This window comes from Diadema antillarum, unplaced genomic scaffold (assembly GCF_040938485.1).
Source record: "Diadema antillarum isolate AM-2024a unplaced genomic scaffold, OU_Dant_1.0 seq00000403_RagTag, whole genome shotgun sequence".
Lineage (NCBI taxonomy): Eukaryota > Metazoa > Echinodermata > Echinoidea > Diadematoida > Diadematidae > Diadema > Diadema antillarum.
The window spans coordinates 363,515-371,092 of record NW_027271393.1 but is presented as its reverse complement, the minus strand read 5'-3'; positions in this window follow the sequence as shown (position 1 = coordinate 371,092).

The following is a 7,578-nucleotide window of genomic DNA, read 5'->3' as shown; positions in this document are numbered from 1 at the left end:
TTGCTGCCATGGTTCAGGGCCCGCTTATGGGCCGTGGGAGCTCTATAGAGTTCTAGATACTCTCGTGCTTTCTAAGGCTTATTTTTCAAGAAACGATGGCAATAAGTTAGAAATCCTTTCCAACGGGAGACACAGGGCTAGGGCGGGAGAAATTAAATCTCAAACGGGAGAACGTGAGATTTTGCAAAAATGGGCTTTCGGCGGGAGATCTCCCGTCGAAAGCGAGAGAGTTGGAGTCTCTGTAATACACTTGTATAAGATTTGTAGGCATTTTAATGTTCCCAAGATCAAAATACATGTATATGGGGTATGCTGCATCATTAGTCATTGTGCTTGTTTTTTTCGGGGGGGGGGGGGGAGGGTTTTAGGACAAATGTTTCAAGAAGGTTTTGTTGTTGTTGCTGTTGTTGTTATCGTTATCGTTGTTGAATGATTTATGTATTTTTGTCACCAAAGCTAAACAATACGCTTCTTGTTTCCAGAGTAGTGTAACTAGTCTTCACTGGCAGAACATAAGTTATAACGTTTCTTTTCTAGTATTTGTCAGGGTCATATCATGGTCAGCATTGATGTCTATTTAACAACTGAGATATTCCATTACCAAAACAAGTTCAGTTTTAAGTTGAGTATGTGTAGATATCAGGACGGGGCTATTTGGCCATAGAAGATATAAAATTGTCTCTGATTTAACTTTAATGACAGGATTTTGCCAAATTGAAACTTATTGGACTAATATGTTTATTTGAAATGCAGTTGTATTTATAACTCGGTGGGTAAATGGAACAGGGATTGAGCCTCGGTGATTAAGTTTGCCTTTTCCTCCCCTGGCAACTAGCAGTATGCACCTAGAATCACCACATTTTTATATCATGTGATATGGCTTTCTCCTTGTATTTTATGGTGACATGCCAAATAAATGAATAACAATAAAATAGTGCATTAATGATGTGGATTCTCTTACCCTCTCTGATTTCTCACACCAGCCTGATGTTATTTCTATTGAAGAAGTGTATTGCAGCTCATGCAACAGGTGCACTTTATCATGTGGTGTATCCTGCATTTACATGTGAGATGACACCTATGTGATTAATCCAAAATCCTGATGGCTTATGTAATCAAATCTCACTGGTTTTACTTTGGCCTAGATATTGTAGGGTCTACTCACATTGTTGGAATGTATTTCAAGCACTGGTGTCATTTTCAGTTCCTGTGCAAATTTTTCCCACTTTATTTCATCGTACTGTCCTTTTCAGCTTCATTTTGGGCGAAATTATTTTTTTTTTTCACAATGCACTCAGAGTAATACATACAAGAATCTTGTTACTTAAATCACAAAGACCCATTGAGAGTGTAGTCTTTGCCACAAGTGGAAATAACTAATCCGAAGTGGCAGAAGATATTGCAACCATGCATATTAACAACATTGGAAGGTAGCCAAGATTTTGTTCATTTCCTTATTTGATGTAAAGCATATTGCGTACACATTTCTTCAAAATGAAATCTTGAAGAGACAGAACCTACAGCAGAGGAATTCAAACTAGGGTAGTCAAACTTCTTCCTTTGTTGTAGTGAATTGACAAATTTTGTATAATTTCAGCATATACTCTAAGTGTTGCCTAAGGCTGCCTAAATTCTCCACTCCCAATAAATCTTTGATAAATACGCTTATTTGACTGTACATCTTGAAATGCTTTTGATTGTGACTGTACATCTTCTCTTCACCCTTCAAGCTAGGTTTGTGTTTACATGACAATTTGCCCCCATGTGGGTAATTTATACGGCATGAGTCGAGTGAAAGTGAAGCCATGTACGAGTGACAAGTTACAGTCATTTCATTCTCAAAGCCCATTGAAGAAACGAACCTTTATTAACTCTTGTCTGCCGGCAGTGCTGTCCCTTTATCAACTTCATTAAAAATGTCAACAATGAACACAATAAGCCGTTTGGATTGTGTGCGTTTCCCCATTCAAGGAATACCAGCATGCAATGTGCAGCGTATGAAATACTGAGTACTGGTAAGTCTTACTTTGTTGTGATTTGTGAAGATTCTCTATCTACTGGCTCTGTTAATAGTGGGATTTGCTAAAATGCTTCGTAAAAGATAGTGAGTCTAAAAGCATGGCACTTTGAAGTAGTGGTTGGTAAGCAGAACTTGTGTTAGTGATAGTGTTTCATTCCCCAATATAAAGTAATGTATTATTTTTGAATGATATTTAAACCAGGAAAAGATGAGTGTGTGTGTGTGTGTGTGTGTGTGTGTGTGTGTGTGTGTGTGTGTTTGCGTATGCATATGTGATTTCACTCTTTCTCTTTCTCTCTCTTCTCTCTGAGACCACCATATACATTGTACGACCCCTTTGGATCAGCTGTGATGTTACTGGTCCACGTGGATTGCATCGTATGTACTGGTGTAAATAAAATAATAAGCGATATCAATTATATTCTGCTGTATGCTCCACACATTCTACCTCTCAGGTTTAATGCTGCTTTCATGAATTCATCTCATGTGTATGTTTTTGTTTTTGTTTTGTTTTGTTTTTTTGTTGTTTTTTTTCTTCGTGTGTGTGTGTGTGTGTGTGTGTGTGTGTGTGTGTGCGTGCACTTGCTTATGTTTTTGTACGCATGACCTTGTTCCATCATTCTTAGTGTAATCATTCTTTTGGATGTGCTGGGAGAGGGGGGGGGGGGGGTTAGCTTTCCTGAGAGTAAAAAGTTGCATGTCTCCGGAATGTTGATGTGTTTTGTTTGTTTGTTTGTTTGTTTGTTTATTGGTGTGTGTGTTGTCGTTGTTTTTAGGTTTTTGGAGGGCTGCATAGCCGGTTAGAAGTACATGTAGTCATGTCGCGATGGTTTTTCAGGTAGGATATGACAGGGAGTGACCAGGGTCCCATTTTACCAGAGCTTCTTATTGATTTTAAGTCCCCGAAATCAGTTAAAACTCTCCCAAATCAATTATAAGTCCATAAATAAATCATACCTTATGAATTGATTATAAGTCAGTTTTATCAAAAGACCTATTGTTGAAATCAATTAAAACTTCAAATCAATTATAAGTCTCTTCGTAAAACGGAAACCCATGCTTGATTGAAAGTTATAATCGATTGTAAGTTGGTCAGAGTTATCATTCATTTCACTATCAATCATATCTCCCGCTTTATAAAACAGGGCCTTGAGTTTTAACTCGCGCTTTCTCTCCCCTTTGAATGTTTGTTTGATGTTTGTTTTGTTTGTTTTTACGAAATGGATACCAATACAAGAATGTACACGTGAAGTAATGCAATGTAATGCATGTGCGACACCTATATCTTTGACTTTCTCTCTTTCTCTGTCCCTCTCACGCACACACGCCCGTCCCCGTGCGCGCACACACACACACACACACACTTTTTTTCAGTAATCTTTACTTGATTGCTGTATAACTTTACATGACAAAACATTCATCTTGAATGTATGCAACAATATTTAGTCAACAATGATTGATCAAACGAAAAACAATACATAATAACCCGAGAATCATAACATACAGTACATCTTAATTTTACAATCTAAAATACAGTCTTACTCGTACGCACACACAAAAGAAAAAGGAAAAGAAAACAAAAAAAACCTGACCTACCCCTTCCACCCCCTGTAGTTCTAGGGTATACCCGTTCACATCCCAACCCTACACTTCAATAAATTACCTTTTATCGTAAAATTCTATAATGATATTCATCCTACATAGCCCTGTACTAATTAATGTAATCACAAATCACAGGCGCTAACAACGGAGAAGAAGAAGAAGAAAGTGTTAACAATAAGCCACAGAGAAAAATAAAAACCAAACTTACATTTGAACAACTACTATCTCCTTACAAAACCCCAGCCGCTCTCTCCCATTCAAATACATTAACTTTTAAACACTTTTTTTCGCTATTTTTTTCAAATATTCCAATTGATTAATAGATTAACATATTCCCACTTTATCAGATGCACACCTAATTTCCCTCTCGCAATTGCCAATTATCATTTCCTCTTCAATACTTGCTACTACTCTTTTCTGAATTGCGTTCAGAAGATGGTAAAATGCCACTACTTCTTGACTTATAAATATTATATTTCAACAGAATAATCAACAAATTAGCAAACACACACACACACAAACAACACAGTTTATCTCTGTAATGAGCAACAACTTGGTGTCATTTCATACTTAGAGGGGAAGTCCAGTCCAAATATAAGTTAGTCTGATAAAAAAGAGTAAAATCTTACAAGTTCAACAGTAAATATTTGACTGAAATCAGATGAAAAATAAGGAGGTTATGACATTTTGGAGTTTTGCTAATTTCTGCGAAACAGTTCTTGTACAGTGGATATGAATATGCAAATAAGTGAGCTATAACCATGTCATAACCTCGCAATTTTCCATTGATCGCGTACAAAAAAAGTGACGAAAATTCAAATGTTCTATCATTGAAGTCTGAAACATGATGTTATTCCGTTGAATAACTTCAGAACAGTGATCAGTTAGATATACATGTACATGTACCAGGATTTGACTCTCAGGCATAATTGGAGGGGTCGGTGCAATATAGTGCTAACCCACACTTTTGTAAAAATTGAGTTACATGCATTTTCATAATCCTTATCCTTCACTCTAACATCCGTGAAAATATCGTATTAGAATTCAACCAATAAGATTGTAAAAATGCATGCATTCATGTTTTATTAATGTACAATGCATGGACTTTCCAAACATTCAACAGCGATTATCTCAAAATGACTATTGTGTGGGTTAGCACTATATTGCACCGACCCCTTCAATTGTATTTGAATGAAAAACTGGAAATTTCAAACTTTTATGTACAAACTATATGGCAGGTTGTGAGGGGATGACATGCTCATTCTACCATTTGCATATTCATATTGACCGTTCAAGAACTGTTTCCTGAAATTTTAGCAAAACTTCAAAATGTCATAACTTCCTTATTTTTCACCCGATTTCGATCAGAATTTTACCGTTAAACACGTAATATTTTACTCTTTTTTTCAAACTAACTTATATTTGGATTGGATTTCCCCTTTAAAGCTGATCCACTACCTTCCGACCCCCGATCACAGTAAGACAATCCGAGGCGCTCTGATGTAAACACATCCAAGTCGTGACGTCACATGTGGCACCGAGTTTGAGTTTGAGTTCACGACCTCTCGACGATCCCCGGTCTAGGAACATCGCCAAGTGACCTATCACGCTTCTCTTTATTATATCGATGTAGCTGTCCTGAATAAGGAAAGGAGTATCACTCTGGGAATCCAAGGATTATACTAACGTAGATGAGAACAGAAGACCGGGTTCAGCGATACAGGTCGGGAAAAATACAAAACAAGAACAAATTTATGGAAAGAGGGCGGAAGAGAAAGAGAAAAAAAGATAGAGGGAGAGACAGGCAGAGCGAGGGAGAGAGATGGATGAAGACCTTATTTCATGTTCGAATTAAGGAACCTTCAGAATAAGAAACCACATTTCATTTTCGGCTCAACTAACCTTCAGAACATCGAACCTTCGAAATAAAGGCACAAAAAGTTTAGATTAACGAACCCTATTCATTTTCGGATTTACAACGAATCTTCAGAAAAACGAACCTTCGCAACAATCCAACAAAAATGCTCAGCTTAACGACCCTCTATAGGCAAAGGAAATTATATGTTTTGGAATAACGAACCTTCGGAATGACGAACTTTATCTGTGTGTGTTTTTTTTTCTCATTAACGAACCTTCATAATAACAAACAGCACCCGCATGTAGTGATTGTATAGTAGCCGTGTCTGAGAGGCCATATAGGCCAGCTTTACAAAAATGGTGTAAGTGGAAAATATATTCAAAATGGTGTTGGCAAGCCCGGCACTGCGACGATATTTCAGAAATAGGTCCACGTACTGGCAGAAAAGGTCTGTCAATACGTCATACTGTGGTCCAAGCCGCATAATAAACGATGAGGGCTCTCGTGTGAAACTCCTCCTCTACATCTCCCTGCTGCAATAGTCATCGATGTCACCCTATAGCAAACCACCCCTATACCCCATTACCAATGCCTCCACGACTGGAAAAGTCTCCAAAGCAAACAGAAAAGGACCCTAACCGCCTGGATGGGGACATTGAGGCTGGGTTGTCAACCCCTCTTCCACCTCATTCTCCACTCCCCCCCCCCCCCCCCCCAGAATGATCAACGAGCAGAAATCTCAAAATAATAATGAATATTATTGTGCATCGTTCTCCTCACAATACAATATGACAGAACGCCAGCATAAGTATCAGACGAGCAAGCATTTAAGATATAAAGAAAGCCAGAGCAATGGATACATGCATTCATGTTGGTAATAAACATTGTAATAAGTGTAACTTGTTTTTATCTTGTTATCCATCTGATACAGCTTGTATGTGACCATGGGTGATTAGTCATTTAGATAAAATTCAGCCAGGATCTGTTGAAAAAAAAAAACCTCTATTAGATCAATGGACGGGCTCTGAAACCGTGACTATTGGGGAGATGATAATGGGGTGACGACCATGACGACGACGACGACGATGATGACGAAGACGATGATTATTGATGGGTGAGTATACAGTGCTCAGTATTAAAGAAGAAATCCACTCTAAAATTTTCTTAATTTCATTGAAAAAGAGAACAATATTTCCTGCAGAACAGTGCAAATATGATCAAAAGCGGATAAGAAACAAGAAAGTTATGACATTTTGACATATCAAAATTTTTCGGAAAGCGCTTCTTGACCAGTCGTTATGAATATTCAACTCAGCAAGTTCTTATGTTCTCACAATTTCTCATACTGATTTCAAATATTGAAATAAGAAAAATCTCATATTTCTGCTGTATAGATATAATACTTGCCGTGAAACCATCCAAAATGAAAAAAAAAACAACAACATTAATGTTAACTCTATATATTTTGGTATTGGAATATGCTTTTACCTGTATATGTATTAGCTAAAGATAACATTTTTCCCCGAATTTCATATATAACGTACACGAAAAATTATGAGGGCATGACATCATTAACTTGCTTACTTGAATATTCATAAGGACTGGTCAAGAAATATTTTCCGAAGAAATGTGAAATTTCAAAATGTCATATCTTCCTTATTATAATTTTTCATCCGATTTTTGTCGTTTCTGGAATGTTCTGGATTTTTTTCTCTTACCTTTAGAGTTTATATACTTTGGGGTAGATTCCCTCTTTAAAGGACAACAAAATGATTGCAGGTGTATTTTGTTGCAAGAACTTTTGAATGTACACCGCATTTTATGCAAAACAAGTGGACGGGTTTAATGCCTCGTCCCGACATTCCTGTCTGAGGTTGACAGTGTCTCGGGTCACTTTCCTTTTTATCCCCTCTTTTCTTTTTCTGCAGGCCACACAGTGGGCATCCTTTATTGTCTATTATACTGACAATTAAGTCACAGAGAGGCGAATAAGGTTAACTACTGTATATCTCCCAAAACAAAAAGCAAACATTCGAGTATGAAAGGCTCCTCGTGATTAAGTTGATCGCGGTGTGCAATAAAGGCGACAGCTCACCAC